This window comes from Electrona antarctica (assembly GCF_951216825.1).
Source record: "Electrona antarctica genome assembly, chromosome: 1".
Classification (NCBI taxonomy): domain Eukaryota; kingdom Metazoa; phylum Chordata; class Actinopteri; order Myctophiformes; family Myctophidae; genus Electrona; species Electrona antarctica.
Genome location: NC_136806.1, coordinates 36,672,531 through 36,692,369, shown reverse-complemented (window position 1 = coordinate 36,692,369; position 19,839 = coordinate 36,672,531).

Sequence of the window (19,839 nt, the reverse complement as noted above, 5' to 3'; positions counted from 1 at the left end):
AACATATCCAAAGATGGGCTTCTAATATAATTTCCCCATGGAGATATAGCCCCTAGAAGGTTTACAAAATAGCCGATCTACAAGTAGGGTTGTGTGCTAGGGTTGTGTGTTGTGTGCTAGGGTTGTGTGCTAGGGTTGTGTGCTAGGGTTGTCTCTCTCTTCAAACATGATGGGGCATGATCTCTGTCTCTCTCTCTGTCTGAACATGATCTCTGTCTCTCTCTACATAGGTACCTTGAGAACCCCAAAGACACCCCCAGGGGGCGACATGATTCCAACAAACCCACCCTCGTCCAAAACGGTTGAGAAATTAAAGAGTTACCATGTGGGGGTCCCTGGGGTCCCCGAACCTTGAGACCCCCAAAAACGCACCCAGGGGGGCGACACGATTCCAACGAACCCACCCCCGTCCAAAATGGTAGAGAAATTAAAGAGTTACCATGTGGGGGTCCCTGGGGTCCCCGAACCTTGAGACCCCCAAAAACGCCCCCACGGGGTGACACGATTCCAACAAACCCACTCTCGTCCAAAACGGTTGAGAAATGAAAGAGTTACCATGTGGGGGTCCCTGGGGGGTCCCTGGGGGTCCCCATGGGTCCCCGAACCTTGAGACCCCCAAAAACGCCCCCACGGGGGTGACACGATTCCAACAAACCCACTCTCGTCCAAAACGGTTGAGAAATGAAAGAGTTACCATGTGGGGGTCCCTGGGGGGGTCCCTGGGGGTCCCTAGGGGTCCCCGAACCTTGAGACCCCCAAAAGCGCACCCAGGGGGGCGACACGATTCCAACAAACCCACCCCCGTCCAAAATGGTAGAGAAATGAAAGAGTTACTATGTGGGGGTCCCTGGGGGTCCCTGGGGGGGTCCCTGAGTGTCCCTAGGGGTCCCCGAACCTTGAGACCCCCAAAAACGCACCCAGGGGGGCGACACGATTCCAACGAACCCACCCCCGTCCAAAGTGGTTGAGAAATGAAAGAGTTACCATGTGGGGGTCCCTGGGGGGGTCCCTGGGGGTCCCTAGGGGTCTCCGAACCTTGAGACCCCCAAAAGCGCACCCAGGGGGGCGACACGATTCCAACGAACCCACCCCCGTCCAAAATGGTAGAGAAATGAAAGAGTTACCATGTGGGGGTCCCTGGGGGGTCCCTGGGGGTCCCCAGTGGTCCCCGAACCTTGAGACCCCCAAAAACACCCCACAGGGGTGACACGATTCCAACAAACCCACCCTCGTCCAAAACGGTTGAGAAATGAAAGAGTTACCATGTGGGGGTCCCTGGGGGGGTCCCTGGGGGTCCCTAGGGGTCCCCGAACCTTGAGACCCCCAAAAACGCACCCAGGGGGGCGACACGATTCCAACGAACCCACCCCCGTCCAAAATGGTAGAGAAATTAAAGAGTTACCATGTGGGAGTCCCTGGGGGTCCCTGGGGGTCCCCAGGGGTCCCCGAACCTTGAGACCCCCAAAAGCGCACCCAGGGGGGCAACCTGATTCCAACGAACCCACCCCCGTCCAAAGTGGTTGAGAAATGAAAGAGTTACCATGTGGGGGTCCCTGGGGGGGTCCCTAGGGGTCCCTAGGGGTCCCCGAACCTTGAGACCCCCAAAAACGCACCCAGGGGGGCGACACGATTCCAACGAACCCACCCCCGTCCAAAATGGTAGAGAAATTAAAGAGTTACCATGTGGGGGTCCCTGGGGGGTCCCTGGGGGTCCCCAGGGGTCCCCGAACCTTGAGACCCCCAAAAACGCCCCCACGGGGGTGACACGATTCCAACAAACCCACTCTCGTCCAAAACGGTTGAGAAATGAAAGAGTTACCATGTGGGGGTCCCTGGGGGGGTCCCTGGGGGTCCCTAGGGGTCCCCAAACCTTGAGACACCCAAAAACGCACCCAGGGGGGCTACACGATTCCAACGAACCCACCCCCGTCCAAAATGGTAGAGAAATTAAAGAGTTACCATGTGGGGGTCCCTGGGGGGTCCCTGGGGGTCCCCAGGGGTCCCCGGACCTTGAGACCCCCAAAAACGCCCCCACGGGGGTGACACGATTCCAACAAACCAACCCTCGTCCAAAACGGTTGAGAAATGAAAGAGTTACCATGTGGGGGTCCCTGGGGGGTCCCTGGGGGGTCCCTGGGGGTCCCTAGGGGTCCCCGAACCTTGAGAACCCCCGCCCTCCCTCTATACACACGCGTGTGTGTGCGGCGTGCGCGCGTGCGTGTATGTGCATACCCCACGGACCCCCGCGGACCCCCGCGGACCCCCACCTGGGCACGAGACCACCGGGAGCGCGTCCGGGACGGCGGCCCGGTTCGAACGAGATTCCCCCCGTACGAAACGGCCCAGGGACGGCCGAGATACCCCGCTCGGTTTAATATTGACAAGACAAAGGAAAAACAGCGCCCCCTTGAGAAAAGTCAGTATTTGACTTTTAAAAAGTCAAAGTCAGTATTTGACTTTTGAAAAGTCAAACGGTGACTTTTCCCGGGGTCTGTCAAATAGTCGAGATTTGACTTTTACTTGTGATACAGTGTTGACTATAGCATGCTGTTTTTCATCATTTTTGAGGATTTGAAAAAAAGACGAAAATCACTCAAGACAATGGACTATAGCCCATGGTCTCGGAGTGATTTTCGTCTTTTTTTCAAATCCTCATTTTTCATCATTTTTGACCATGGGCTGTACCCCATCTCAGACGGCATACTATAGCATGCTGTTTTTCATAATTTTTGAGAATTTGAAAAAAAGACGAAAATCACTCAAGACAATGGACTATAGCCCATGGTCTCGGAGTGATTTTCTTCTTTTTTTCAAATCCTCGTTTTTCATCATTTTTGACCATGGGCTGTACCCCATCTCAGACGACATACTATAGCATGCTGTTTTTCATCATTTTTGAGGATTTGAAAAAAAGACGAAAATCACTCAAGACAATGGACTATAGCCCATGGTCTCGGAATGATTTTCGTCTTTTTTTCAAATCCTCGTTTTTCATCATTTTTGACCATGGGCTGTAGCCCATCTCAGATGGAATACTATAGCATGCCGTTTTTCATCATTTTTGAAGATTAAAAAAAAAGACGAAAATCACTCAAGACAATGGACTATAGCCCATGGTCTCGGAGTGATTTTCGTCTTTTTTTCAAATCCTCGTTTTTCATCATTTTTGACCATGGGCTGTACCCCATCTCAGACGGCATACTATAGCATGCCGTTTTTCATCATTTTTGAGGATTTGAAAAAAAGACGAAAATCACTCAAGACAATGGTCTATAGCCCATGGTCTCGGAGTGATTTTTGTCTTATTTTCAAATCCTCGTTTTTCATCATTTTTGTCCATGGGCTGTAGCCCATCTCAGACGGCATACTATAGCATGCTGTTTTTCATAATTTTTGAGGATTTGAAAAAAAGACGAAAATCACTCAAGACAATGGACTATAGCCCATGGTCTCGGAGTGATTTTCGTCTTTTTTTCAAATCCTCGTTTTTCATCATTTTTGACCATGGGCTGTAGCCCATCTCAGATGGCATACTATAGCATGCCGTTTTTCATCATTTTTGAGGATTTAAAAAAAAGACGAAAATCACTCAAGACAATGGACTATAGCCCATGGTCTAGGAGTGATTTTCGTCTTATTTTCAAATCCTCGTTTTTCATCATTTTTGACCATGGGCTGTACCCCATCTCAGACGGCATACTATAGCATGCTGTTTTTCATCATTTTTGAGGATTTGAAAAAAAGACGAAAATCACTCAAGACAATGGACTATAGCCCATGGTCTCGGAGTGATTTTCGTCTTTTTTTCAAATCCTCGTTTTTCATCATTTTTGACCATGGGCTCTACCCCATCTCGGACGGCATACTATAGCATGCTGTTTTTCATCATTTTTGAGGATTTGAAAAAAAGACGAAAATCACTCAAGACATTGGACTATAGCCCATGGTCTCGGAGTGATTTTCGTCTTATTTTCAAATCCTCGTTTTTCATCATTTTTGACCATGGGCAGTAGCCCATCTCAGATGGCATACTATAGCATGCCGTTTTTCATAGTTTTTGAGGATTTGAAAAAAAGACGAAAATCACTCAAGACAATGGACTATAGCCCATGGTCTCGGAGTGATTTTCTTCTTTTTTTCAAATCCTCGTTTTTCATCATTTTTGACCATGGGCTGTAGCCCATCTCAGATGGCATACTATAGCATGCTGTTTTTCATCATTTTTGAGGATTTGAAAAAAAGACGAAAATCACTCAAGACAATGGACTATAGCCCATGGTCTCGGAGTGATTCTCGTCTTTTTTTCAAATCCTCGTTTTTCATCATTTTTGACCATGGGCTGTACCCCATCTCAGACGGCATACTATAGCACGCTGTTTTTCATCATTTTTGAGGATTTGAAAAAAAGACGAAAATCACTCAAGACAATGGACTATAGCCCATGGTCTCGGAGTGATTTTCGTCTTTTTTTCAAATCCTCGTTTTTCATCATTTTTGACCATGGGCTGTACCCCATCTCGGACGGCATACTATAGCATGCTGTTTTTCATCATTTTTGAGGATTTGAAAAAAAGACGAAAATCACTCAAGACATTGGACTATAGCCCATGGTCTCGGAGTGATTTTCGTCTTATTTTCAAATCCTCGTTTTTCATCATTTTTGACCATGGGCAGTAGCCCATCTCAGATGGCATACTATAGCATGCCGTTTTTCATAGTTTTTGAGCATTTGAAAAAAAGACGAAAATCACTCAAGACAATGGACTATAGCCCATGGTCTCGGAGTGATTTTCTTATTTTTTTCAAATCCTCGTTTTTCATCATTTTTGACCATGGGCTGTAGCCCATCTCAGATGGCATACTATAGCATGCTGTTTTTCATCATTTTTGAGGATTTGAAAAAAAGACGAAAATCACTCAAGACAATGGACTATAGCCCATGGTCTCGGAGTGATTCTCGTCTTTTTTTCAAATCCTCGTTTTTCATCATTTTTGACCATGGGCTGTACCCCATCTCAGACGGCATACTATAGCACGCTGTTTTTCATCATTTTTGAGGATTTGAAAAAAAGACGAAAATCACTCAAGACAATGGACTATAGCCCATGGTCTCGGAGTGATTTTCGTCTTTTTTTCAAATCCTCGTTTTTCATCATTTTTGACCATGGGCTGTAGCCCATCTCAGATGGCATACTATAGCATGCCGTTTTTCATCATTTTTGAGGATTTGAAAAAAAGACGAAAATCACTCAAGACAATGGACTATAGCCCATGGTCTCGGAGTGATTTTCGTCTTTTTTTCAAATCCTCGTTTTTCATCATTTTTGACCATGGGCTGTAGCCCATCTCAGATGGCATACTATAGCATGCCGTTTTTCATCATTTTTGAGGATTTGAAAAAAAGACGAAAATCACTCAAGACAATGGACTATAGCCCATGGTCTAGGAGTGATTTTCGTCTTATTTTCAAATCCTCGTTTTTCATCATTTTTGACCATGGGCTGTACCCCATCTCAGACGGCATACTATAGCATGCTGTTTTTCATCATTTTTGAGGATTTGAAAAAAAGACGAAAATCACTCAAGACAATGGACTATAGCCCATGGTCTCGGAGTGATTTTCGTCTTTTTTTCAAATCCTCGTTTTTCATCATTTTTGACCATGGGCTGTACCCCATCTCGGACGGCATACTATAGCATGCTGTTTTTCATCATTTTTGAGGATTTGAAAAAAAGACGAAAATCACTCAAGACATTGGACTATAGCCCATGGTCTCGGAGTGATTTTCGTCTTATTTTCAAATCCTCGTTTTTCATCATTTTTGACCATGGGCAGTAGCCCATCTCAGATGGCATACTATAGCATGCCGTTTTTCATAATTTTTGAGGATTTGAAAAAAAGACGAAAATCACTCAAGACAATGGACTATAGCCCATGGTCTAGGAGTGATTTTCGTCTTATTTTCAAATCCTCGTTTTTCATCATTTTTGACCATGGGCTGTACCCCATCTCAGACGGCATACTATAGCATGCTGTTTTTCATAATTTTTGAGTATTTGAAAAAAAGACGAAAATCACTCAAGACAATGTATAGCCCATGGTCTCGGAGTGATTTTCGTCTTTTTTTCAAATCTTCATCATTTTTGACCATGGGCTGTACCCCATCTCGGACGGCATACTATAGCATGCTGTTTTTCATCATTTTTGAGGATTTGAAAAAAAGACGAAAATCACTCAAGACATTGGACTATAGCCCATGGTCTCGGAGTGATTTTCGTCTTATTTTCAAATCCTCGTTTTTCATCATTTTTGACCATGGGCAGTAGCCCATCTCAGATGGCATACTATAGCATGCCGTTTTTCATAATTTTTGAGGATTTGAAAAAAAGACGAAAATCACTCAAGACAATGGACTATAGCCCATGGTCTCGGAGTGATTTTCTTCTTTTTTTCAAATCCTCGTTTTTCATCATTTTTGACCATGGGCTGTAGCCCATCTCAGATGGCATACTATAGCATGCTGTTTTTCATCATTTTTGAGGATTTGAAAAAAAGACGAAAATCACTCAAGACAATGGACTATAGCCCATGGTCTCGGAGTGATTCTCGTCTTTTTTTCAAATCCTCGTTTTTCATCATTTTTGACCATGGGCTGTACCCCATCTCAGACGGCATACTATAGCACGCTGTTTTTCATAATTTTTGAGGATTTGAAAAAAAGACGAAAATCACTCAAGACAATGGACTATAGCCCATGGTCTCGGAGTGATTCTCGTCTTTTTTTCAAATCCTCGTTTTTCATCATTTTTGACCATGGGCTGTACCCCATCTCAGACGGCATACTATAGCACGCTGTTTTTCATAATTTTTGAGGATTTGAAAAAAAGACGAAAATCACTCAAGACAATGGACTATAGCCCATGGTCTAGGAGTGATTTTCGTCTTATTTTCAAATCCTCGTTTTTCATCATTTTTGACCATGGGCTGTACCCCATCTCAGACGGCATACTATAGCATGCTGTTTTTCATCATTTTTGAGGATTTGAAAAAAAGACGAAAATCACTCAAGACAATGGACTATAGCCCATGGTCTCGGAGTGATTTTCGTCTTTTTTTCAAATCCTCGTTTTTCATCATTTTTGACCATGGGCTGTACCCCATCTCGGACGGCATACTATAGCATGCTGTTTTTCATCATTTTTGAGGATTTGAAAAAAAGACGAAAATCACTCAAGACATTGGACTATAGCCCATGGTCTCGGAGTGATTTTCGTCTTATTTTCAAATCCTCGTTTTTCATCATTTTTGACCATGGGCAGTAGCCCATCTCAGATGGCATACTATAGCATGCCGTTTTTCATAATTTTTGAGGATTTGAAAAAAAGACGAAAATCACTCAAGACAATGGACTATAGCCCATGGTCTAGGAGTGATTTTCGTCTTGTTTTCAAATCCTCGTTTTTCATCATTTTTGACCATGGGCTGTACCCCATCTCAGACGGCATACTATAGCATGCTGTTTTTCATAATTTTTGAGGATTTGAAAAAAAGACGAAAATCACTCAAGACAATGTATAGCCCATGGTCTCGGAGTGATTTTCGTCTTTTTTTCAAATCTTCATCATTTTTGTCCATGGGCTGTACCCCATCTCAGACGGCATACTATAGCATGCTGTTTTTCATAATTTTTGAGGATTTGAAAAAAAGACGAAAATCACTCAAGACAATGGACTATAGCCCATGGTCTCGGAGTGATTTTCGTCTTTTTTTCAAATCCTCGTTTTTCATCATTTTTGACCATGGGCTGTACCCCATCTCAGACGGCATACTATAGCATGCCGTTTTTCATCATTTTTGAGGATTTGAAAAAAAGACGAAAATCACTCAAGACAATGGTCTATAGCCCATGGTCTCGGAGTGATTTTTGTCTTATTTTCAAATCCTCGTTTTTCATCATTTTTGTCCATGGGCTGTAGCCCATCTCAGACGGCATACTATAGCATGCTGTTTTTCATAATTTTTGAGGATTTGAAAAAAAGACGAAAATCACTCAAGACAATGGACTATAGCCCATGGTCTCGGAGTGATTTTCGTCTTTTTTTCAAATCCTCGTTTTTCATCATTTTTGACCATGGGCTGTAGCCCATCTCAGATGGCATACTATAGCATGCCGTTTTTCATCATTTTTGAGGATTTAAAAAAAAGACGAAAATCACTCAAGACAATGGACTATAGCCCATGGTCTAGGAGTGATTTTCGTCTTATTTTCAAATCCTCGTTTTTCATCATTTTTGACCATGGGCTGTACCCCATCTCAGACGGCATACTATAGCATGCTGTTTTTCATCATTTTTGAGGATTTGAAAAAAAGACGAAAATCACTCAAGACAATGGACTATAGCCCATGGTCTCGGAGTGATTTTCGTCTTTTTTTCAAATCCTCGTTTTTCATCATTTTTGACCATGGGCTCTACCCCATCTCGGACGGCATACTATAGCATGCTGTTTTTCATCATTTTTGAGGATTTGAAAAAAAGACGAAAATCACTCAAGACATTGGACTATAGCCCATGGTCTCGGAGTGATTTTCGTCTTATTTTCAAATCCTCGTTTTTCATCATTTTTGACCATGGGCAGTAGCCCATCTCAGATGGCATACTATAGCATGCCGTTTTTCATAGTTTTTGAGGATTTGAAAAAAAGACGAAAATCACTCAAGACAATGGACTATAGCCCATGGTCTCGGAGTGATTTTCTTCTTTTTTTCAAATCCTCGTTTTTCATCATTTTTGACCATGGGCTGTAGCCCATCTCAGATGGCATACTATAGCATGCTGTTTTTCATCATTTTTGAGGATTTGAAAAAAAGACGAAAATCACTCAAGACAATGGACTATAGCCCATGGTCTCGGAGTGATTCTCGTCTTTTTTTCAAATCCTCGTTTTTCATCATTTTTGACCATGGGCTGTACCCCATCTCAGACGGCATACTATAGCACGCTGTTTTTCATCATTTTTGAGGATTTGAAAAAAAGACGAAAATCACTCAAGACAATGGACTATAGCCCATGGTCTCGGAGTGATTTTCGTCTTTTTTTCAAATCCTCGTTTTTCATCATTTTTGACCATGGGCTGTACCCCATCTCGGACGGCATACTATAGCATGCTGTTTTTCATCATTTTTGAGGATTTGAAAAAAAGACGAAAATCACTCAAGACATTGGACTATAGCCCATGGTCTCGGAGTGATTTTCGTCTTATTTTCAAATCCTCGTTTTTCATCATTTTTGACCATGGGCAGTAGCCCATCTCAGATGGCATACTATAGCATGCCGTTTTTCATAGTTTTTGAGCATTTGAAAAAAAGACGAAAATCACTCAAGACAATGGACTATAGCCCATGGTCTCGGAGTGATTTTCTTATTTTTTTCAAATCCTCGTTTTTCATCATTTTTGACCATGGGCTGTAGCCCATCTCAGATGGCATACTATAGCATGCTGTTTTTCATCATTTTTGAGGATTTGAAAAAAAGACGAAAATCACTCAAGACAATGGACTATAGCCCATGGTCTCGGAGTGATTCTCGTCTTTTTTTCAAATCCTCGTTTTTCATCATTTTTGACCATGGGCTGTACCCCATCTCAGACGGCATACTATAGCACGCTGTTTTTCATCATTTTTGAGGATTTGAAAAAAAGACGAAAATCACTCAAGACAATGGACTATAGCCCATGGTCTCGGAGTGATTTTCGTCTTTTTTTCAAATCCTCGTTTTTCATCATTTTTGACCATGGGCTGTAGCCCATCTCAGATGGCATACTATAGCATGCCGTTTTTCATCATTTTTGAGGATTTGAAAAAAAGACGAAAATCACTCAAGACAATGGACTATAGCCCATGGTCTCGGAGTGATTTTCGTCTTTTTTTCAAATCCTCGTTTTTCATCATTTTTGACCATGGGCTGTAGCCCATCTCAGATGGCATACTATAGCATGCCGTTTTTCATCATTTTTGAGGATTTGAAAAAAAGACGAAAATCACTCAAGACAATGGACTATAGCCCATGGTCTAGGAGTGATTTTCGTCTTATTTTCAAATCCTCGTTTTTCATCATTTTTGACCATGGGCTGTACCCCATCTCAGACGGCATACTATAGCATGCTGTTTTTCATCATTTTTGAGGATTTGAAAAAAAGACGAAAATCACTCAAGACAATGGACTATAGCCCATGGTCTCGGAGTGATTTTCGTCTTTTTTTCAAATCCTCGTTTTTCATCATTTTTGACCATGGGCTGTACCCCATCTCGGACGGCATACTATAGCATGCTGTTTTTCATCATTTTTGAGGATTTGAAAAAAAGACGAAAATCACTCAAGACATTGGACTATAGCCCATGGTCTCGGAGTGATTTTCGTCTTATTTTCAAATCCTCGTTTTTCATCATTTTTGACCATGGGCAGTAGCCCATCTCAGATGGCATACTATAGCATGCCGTTTTTCATAATTTTTGAGGATTTGAAAAAAAGACGAAAATCACTCAAGACAATGGACTATAGCCCATGGTCTAGGAGTGATTTTCGTCTTATTTTCAAATCCTCGTTTTTCATCATTTTTGACCATGGGCTGTACCCCATCTCAGACGGCATACTATAGCATGCTGTTTTTCATAATTTTTGAGTATTTGAAAAAAAGACGAAAATCACTCAAGACAATGTATAGCCCATGGTCTCGGAGTGATTTTCTTCTTTTTTTCAAATCCTCGTTTTTCATCATTTTTGACCATGGGCTGTAGCCCATCTCAGATGGCATACTATAGCATGCTGTTTTTCATCATTTTTGAGGATTTGAAAAAAAGACGAAAATCACTCAAGACAATGGACTATAGCCCATGGTCTCGGAGTGATTCTCGTCTTTTTTTCAAATCCTCGTTTTTCATCATTTTTGACCATGGGCTGTACCCCATCTCAGACGGCATACTATAGCACGCTGTTTTTCATAATTTTTGAGGATTTGAAAAAAAGACGAAAATCACTCAAGACAATGGACTATAGCCCATGGTCTCGGAGTGATTCTCGTCTTTTTTTCAAATCCTCGTTTTTCATCATTTTTGACCATGGGCTGTACCCCATCTCAGACGGCATACTATAGCACGCTGTTTTTCATCATTTTTGAGGATTTGAAAAAAAGACGAAAATCACTCAAGACAATGGACTATAGCCCATGGTCTAGGAGTGATTTTCGTCTTATTTTCAAATCCTCGTTTTTCATCATTTTTGACCATGGGCTGTACCCCATCTCAGACGGCATACTATAGCATGCTGTTTTTCATCATTTTTGAGGATTTGAAAAAAAGACGAAAATCACTCAAGACAATGGACTATAGCCCATGGTCTCGGAGTGATTTTCGTCTTTTTTTCAAATCCTCGTTTTTCATCATTTTTGACCATGGGCTGTACCCCATCTCGGACGGCATACTATAGCATGCTGTTTTTCATCATTTTTGAGGATTTGAAAAAAAGACGAAAATCACTCAAGACATTGGACTATAGCCCATGGTCTCGGAGTGATTTTCGTCTTATTTTCAAATCCTCGTTTTTCATCATTTTTGACCATGGGCAGTAGCCCATCTCAGATGGCATACTATAGCATGCCGTTTTTCATAATTTTTGAGGATTTGAAAAAAAGACGAAAATCACTCAAGACAATGGACTATAGCCCATGGTCTAGGAGTGATTTTCGTCTTGTTTTCAAATCCTCGTTTTTCATCATTTTTGACCATGGGCTGTACCCCATCTCAGACGGCATACTATAGCATGCTGTTTTTCATAATTTTTGAGGATTTGAAAAAAAGACGAAAATCACTCAAGACAATGTATAGCCCATGGTCTCGGAGTGATTTTCGTCTTTTTTTCAAATCTTCATCATTTTTGACCATGGGCTGTACCCCATCTCCGACGGCATACTATAGCATGCTGTTTTTCATCATTTTTGAGGATTTGAAAAAAAGACGAAAATCACTCAAGACATTGGACTATAGCCCATGGTCTCGGAGTGATTTTCGTCTTATTTTCAAATCCTCGTTTTTCATCATTTTTGACCATGGGCAGTAGCCCATCTCAGATGGCATACTATAGCATGCCGTTTTTCATAATTTTTGAGGATTTGAAAAAAAGACGAAAATCACTCAAGACAATGGACTATAGCCCATGGTCTCGGAGTGATTTTCTTCTTTTTTTCAAATCCTCGTTTTTCATCATTTTTGACCATGGGCTGTAGCCCATCTCAGATGGCATACTATAGCATGCTGTTTTTCATCATTTTTGAGGATTTGAAAAAAAGACGAAAATCACTCAAGACAATGGACTATAGCCCATGGTCTCGGAGTGATTCTCGTCTTTTTTTCAAATCCTCGTTTTTCATCATTTTTGACCATGGGCTGTACCCCATCTCAGACGGCATACTATAGCACGCTGTTTTTCATAATTTTTGAGGATTTGAAAAAAAGACGAAAATCACTCAAGACAATGGACTATAGCCCATGGTCTCGGAGTGATTCTCGTCTTTTTTTCAAATCCTCGTTTTTCATCATTTTTGACCATGGGCTGTACCCCATCTCAGACGGCATACTATAGCACGCTGTTTTTCATCATTTTTGAGGATTTGAAAAAAAGACGAAAATCACTCAAGACAATGGACTATAGCACATGGTCTCGGAGTGATTTTCGTCTTATTTTCAAATCCTCGTTTTTCATCATTTTTGACCATGGGCTGTAGCCCATCTCAGATGGCATACTATAGCATGCCGTTTTTCATAGTTTTTGAGGATTTGAAAAAAAGACGAAAATCACTCAAGACAATGGACTATAGCCCATGGTCTCGGAGTGATTTTCGTCTTTTTTTCAAATCCTCGTTTTTCATCATTTTTGACCATGGGCTATAGCCCATCTCAGATGGCATACTATAGCATGCTGTTTTTCATCATTTTTGAGGATTTGAAAAAAAGACGAAAATCACTCAAGACAATGGACTATAGCCCATGGTCTCGGAGTGATTTTCGTCTTTTTTTCAAATCCTCGTTTTTCATCATTTTTGACCATGGGCTGTACCCCATCTCAGACGACATACTATAGCATGCTGTTTTTCATCATTTTTGAGGATTTGAAAAAAAGACGAAAATCACTCAAGACAATGGACTATAGCCCATGGTCTCGGAGTGATTTTCGTCTTTTTTTCAAATCCTCGTTTTTCATCATTTTTGACCATGGGCTGTAGCCCATCTCAGATGGAATACTATAGCATGCCGTTTTTCATCATTTTTGAAGATTTAAAAAAAAGACGAAAATCACTCAAGACAATGGACTATAGCCCATGGTCTCGGAGTGATTTTCGTCTTTTTTTCAAATCCTCGTTTTTCATCATTTTTGACCATGGGCTGTACCCCATCTCAGACGGCATACTATAGCATGCCGTTTTTCATCATTTTTGAGGATTTGAAAAAAAGACGAAAATCACTCAAGACAATGGTCTATAGCCCATGGTCTCGGAGTGATTTTTGTCTTATTTTCAAATCCTCGTTTTTCATCATTTTTGTCCATGGGCTGTACCCCATCTCAGACGGCATACTATAGCATGCTGTTTTTCATAATTTTTGAGGATTTGAAAAAAAGACGAAAATCACTCAAGACAATGGACTATAGCCCATGGTCTCGGAGTGATTTTCGTCTTTTTTTCAAATCCTCGTTTTTCATCATTTTTGACCATGGGCTGTACCCCATCTCAGACGGCATACTATAGCATGCCGTTTTTCATCATTTTTGAGGATTTGAAAAAAAGACGAAAATCACTCAAGACAATGGTCTATAGCCCATGGTCTCGGAGTGATTTTTGTCTTATTTTCAAATCCTCGTTTTTCATCATTTTTGTCCATGGGCTGTAGCCCATCTCAGACGGCATACTATAGCATGCTGTTTTTCATAATTTTTGAGGATTTGAAAAAAAGACGAAAATCACTCAAGACAATGGACTATAGCCCATGGTCTCGGAGTGATTTTCGTCTTTTTTTCAAATCCTCGTTTTTCATCATTTTTGACCATGGGCTGTAGCCCATCTCAGATGGCATACTATAGCATGCCGTTTTTCATCATTTTTGAGGATTTAAAAAAAAGACGAAAATCACTCAAGACAATGGACTATAGCCCATGGTCTAGGAGTGATTTTCGTCTTATTTTCAAATCCTCGTTTTTCATCATTTTTGACCATGGGCTGTACCCCATCTCAGACGGCATACTATAGCATGCTGTTTTTCATCATTTTTGAGGATTTGAAAAAAAGACGAAAATCACTCAAGACAATGGACTATAGCCCATGGTCTCGGAGTGATTTTCGTCTTTTTTTCAAATCCTCGTTTTTCATCATTTTTGACCATGGGCTCTACCCCATCTCGGACGGCATACTATAGCATGCTGTTTTTCATCATTTTTGAGGATTTGAAAAAAAGACGAAAATCACTCAAGACATTGGACTATAGCCCATGGTCTCGGAGTGATTTTCGTCTTATTTTCAAATCCTCGTTTTTCATCATTTTTGACCATGGGCAGTAGCCCATCTCAGATGGCATACTATAGCATGCCGTTTTTCATAGTTTTTGAGGATTTGAAAAAAAGACGAAAATCACTCAAGACAATGGACTATAGCCCATGGTCTCGGAGTGATTTTCTTCTTTTTTTCAAATCCTCGTTTTTCATCATTTTTGACCATGGGCTGTAGCCCATCTCAGATGGCATACTATAGCATGCTGTTTTTCATCATTTTTGAGGATTTGAAAAAAAGACGAAAATCACTCAAGACAATGGACTATAGCCCATGGTCTCGGAGTGATTCTCGTCTTTTTTTCAAATCCTCGTTTTTCATCATTTTTGACCATGGGCTGTACCCCATCTCAGACGGCATACTATAGCACGCTGTTTTTCATCATTTTTGAGGATTTGAAAAAAAGACGAAAATCACTCAAGACAATGGACTATAGCCCATGGTCTCGGAGTGATTTTCGTCTTTTTTTCAAATCCTCGTTTTTCATCATTTTTGACCATGGGCTGTACCCCATCTCGGACGGCATACTATAGCATGCTGTTTTTCATCATTTTTGAGGATTTGAAAAAAAGACGAAAATCACTCAAGACATTGGACTATAGCCCATGGTCTCGGAGTGATTTTCGTCTTATTTTCAAATCCTCGTTTTTCATCATTTTTGACCATGGGCAGTAGCCCATCTCAGATGGCATACTATAGCATGCCGTTTTTCATAGTTTTTGAGCATTTGAAAAAAAGACGAAAATCACTCAAGACAATGGACTATAGCCCATGGTCTCGGAGTGATTTTCTTATTTTTTTCAAATCCTCGTTTTTCATCATTTTTGACCATGGGCTGTAGCCCATCTCAGATGGCATACTATAGCATGCTGTTTTTCATCATTTTTGAGGATTTGAAAAAAAGACGAAAATCACTCAAGACAATGGACTATAGCCCATGGTCTCGGAGTGATTCTCGTCTTTTTTTCAAATCCTCGTTTTTCATCATTTTTGACCATGGGCTGTACCCCATCTCAGACGGCATACTATAGCACGCTGTTTTTCATCATTTTTGAGGATTTGAAAAAAAGACGAAAATCACTCAAGACAATGGACTATAGCCCATGGTCTCGGAGTGATTTTCGTCTTTTTTTCAAATCCTCGTTTTTCATCATTTTTGACCATGGGCTGTAGCCCATCTCAGATGGCATACTATAGCATGCCGTTTTTCATCATTTTTGAGGATTTGAAAAAAAGACGAAAATCACTCAAGACAATGGACTATAGCCCATGGTCTCGGAGTGATTTTCGTCTTTTTTTCAAATCCTCGTTTTTCATCATTTTTGACCATGGGCTGTAGCCCATCTCAGATGGCATACTATAGCATGCCGTTTTTCATCATTTTTGAGGATTTGAAAAAAAGACGAAAATCACTCAAGACAATGGACTATAGCCCATGGTCTAGGAGTGATTTTCGTCTTATTTTCAAATCCTCGTTTTTCATCATTTTTGACCATGGGCTGTACCCCATCTCAGACGGCATACTATAGCATGCTGTTTTTCATCATTTTTGAGGATTTGAAAAAAAGACGAAAATCACTCAAGACAATGGACTATAGCCCATGGTCTCGGAGTGATTTTCGTCTTTTTTTCAAATCCTCGTTTTTCATCATTTTTGACCATGGGCTGTACCCCATCTCGGACGGCATACTATAGCATGCTGTTTTTCATCATTTTTGAGGATTTGAAAAAAAGACGAAAATCACTCAAGACATTGGACTATAGCCCATGGTCTCGGAGTGATTTTCGTCTTATTTTCAAATCCTCGTTTTTCATCATTTTTGACCATGGGCAGTAGCCCATCTCAGATGGCATACTATAGCATGCCGTTTTTCATAATTTTTGAGGATTTGAAAAAAAGACGAAAATCACTCAAGACAATGGACTATAGCCCATGGTCTAGGAGTGATTTTCGTCTTATTTTCAAATCCTCGTTTTTCATCATTTTTGACCATGGGCTGTACCCCATCTCAGACGGCATACTATAGCATGCTGTTTTTCATAATTTTTGAGTATTTGAAAAAAAGACGAAAATCACTCAAGACAATGTATAGCCCATGGTCTCGGAGTGATTTTCGTCTTTTTTTCAAATCTTCATCATTTTTGACCATGGGCTGTACCCCATCTCGGACGGCATACTATAGCATGCTGTTTTTCATCATTTTTGAGGATTTGAAAAAAAGACGAAAATCACTCAAGACATTGGACTATAGCCCATGGTCTCGGAGTGATTTTCGTCTTATTTTCAAATCCTCGTTTTTCATCATTTTTGACCATGGGCAGTAGCCCATCTCAGATGGCATACTATAGCATGCCGTTTTTCATAATTTTTGAGGATTTGAAAAAAAGACGAAAATCACTCAAGACAATGGACTATAGCCCATGGTCTCGGAGTGATTTTCTTCTTTTTTTCAAATCCTCGTTTTTCATCATTTTTGACCATGGGCTGTAGCCCATCTCAGATGGCATACTATAGCATGCTGTTTTTCATCATTTTTGAGGATTTGAAAAAAAGACGAAAATCACTCAAGACAATGGACTATAGCCCATGGTCTCGGAGTGATTCTCGTCTTTTTTTCAAATCCTCGTTTTTCATCATTTTTGACCATGGGCTGTACCCCATCTCAGACGGCATACTATAGCACGCTGTTTTTCATAATTTTTGAGGATTTGAAAAAAAGACGAAAATCACTCAAGACAATGGACTATAGCCCATGGTCTCGGAGTGATTCTCGTCTTTTTTTCAAATCCTCGTTTTTCATCATTTTTGACCATGGGCTGTACCCCATCTCAGACGGCATACTATAGCACGCTGTTTTTCATCATTTTTGAGGATTTGAAAAAAAGACGAAAATCACTCAAGACAATGGACTATAGCCCATGGTCTAGGAGTGATTTTCGTCTTATTTTCAAATCCTCGTTTTTCATCATTTTTGACCATGGGCTGTACCCCATCTCAGACGGCATACTATAGCATGCTGTTTTTCATCATTTTTGAGGATTTGAAAAAAAGACGAAAATCACTCAAGACAATGGACTATAGCCCATGGTCTCGGAGTGATTTTCGTCTTTTTTTCAAATCCTCGTTTTTCATCATTTTTGACCATGGGCTGTACCCCATCTCGGACGGCATACTATAGCATGCTGTTTTTCATCATTTTTGAGGATTTGAAAAAAAGACGAAAATCACTCAAGACATTGGACTATAGCCCATGGTCTCGGAGTGATTTTCGTCTTATTTTCAAATCCTCGTTTTTCATCATTTTTGACCATGGGCAGTAGCCCATCTCAGATGGCATACTATAGCATGCCGTTTTTCATAATTTTTGAGGATTTGAAAAAAAGACGAAAATCACTCAAGACAATGGACTATAGCCCATGGTCTAGGAGTGATTTTCGTCTTGTTTTCAAATCCTCGTTTTTCATCATTTTTGACCATGGGCTGTACCCCATCTCAGACGGCATACTATAGCATGCTGTTTTTCATAATTTTTGAGGATTTGAAAAAAAGACGAAAATCACTCAAGACAATGTATAGCCCATGGTCTCGGAGTGATTTTCGTCTTTTTTTCAAATCTTCATCATTTTTGACCATGGGCTGTACCCCATCTCCGACGGCATACTATAGCATGCTGTTTTTCATCATTTTTGAGGATTTGAAAAAAAGACGAAAATCACTCAAGACATTGGACTATAGCCCATGGTCTCGGAGTGATTTTCGTCTTATTTTCAAATCCTCGTTTTTCATCATTTTTGACCATGGGCAGTAGCCCATCTCAGATGGCATACTATAGCATGCCGTTTTTCATAATTTTTGAGGATTTGAAAAAAAGACGAAAATCACTCAAGACAATGGACTATAGCCCATGGTCTCGGAGTGATTTTCTTCTTTTTTTCAAATCCTCGTTTTTCATCATTTTTGACCATGGGCTGTAGCCCATCTCAGATGGCATACTATAGCATGCTGTTTTTCATCATTTTTGAGGATTTGAAAAAAAGACGAAAATCACTCAAGACAATGGACTATAGCCCATGGTCTCGGAGTGATTCTCGTCTTTTTTTCAAATCCTCGTTTTTCATCATTTTTGACCATGGGCTGTACCCCATCTCAGACGGCATACTATAGCACGCTGTTTTTCATAATTTTTGAGGATTTGAAAAAAAGACGAAAATCACTCAAGACAATGGACTATAGCCCATGGTCTCGGAGTGATTCTCGTCTTTTTTTCAAATCCTCGTTTTTCATCATTTTTGACCATGGGCTGTACCCCATCTCAGACGGCATACTATAGCACGCTGTTTTTCATCATTTTTGAGGATTTGAAAAAAAGACGAAAATCACTCAAGACAATGGACTATAGCACATGGTCTCGGAGTGATTTTCGTCTTATTTTCAAATCCTCGTTTTTCATCATTTTTGACCATGGGCTGTAGCCCATCTCAGATGGCATACTATAGCATGCCGTTTTTCATAGTTTTTGAGGATTTGAAAAAAAGACGAAAATCACTCAAGACAATGGACTATAGCCCATGGTCTCGGAGTGATTTTCGTCTTTTTTTCAAATCCTCGTTTTTCATCATTTTTGACCATGGGCTATAGCCCATCTCAGATGGCATACTATAGCATGCTGTTTTTCATCATTTTTGAGGATTTGAAAAAAAGACGAAAATCACTCAAGACAATGGACTATAGCCCATGGTCTCGGAGTGATTTTCGTCTTTTTTTCAAATCCTCGTTTTTCATCATTTTTGACCATGGGCTGTACCCCATCTCAGACGACATACTATAGCATGCTGTTTTTCATCATTTTTGAGGATTTGAAAAAAAGACGAAAATCACTCAAGACAATGGACTATAGCCCATGGTCTCGGAGTGATTTTCGTCTTTTTTTCAAATCCTCGTTTTTCATCATTTTTGACCATGGGCTGTAGCCCATCTCAGATGGAATACTATAGCATGCCGTTTTTCATCATTTTTGAAGATTTAAAAAAAAGACGAAAATCACTCAAGACAATGGACTATAGCCCATGGTCTCGGAGTGATTTTCGTCTTTTTTTCAAATCCTCGTTTTTCATCATTTTTGACCATGGGCTGTACCCCATCTCAGACGGCATACTATAGCATGCCGTTTTTCATCATTTTTGAGGATTTGAAAAAAAGACGAAAATCACTCAAGACAATGGTCTATAGCCCATGGTCTCGGAGT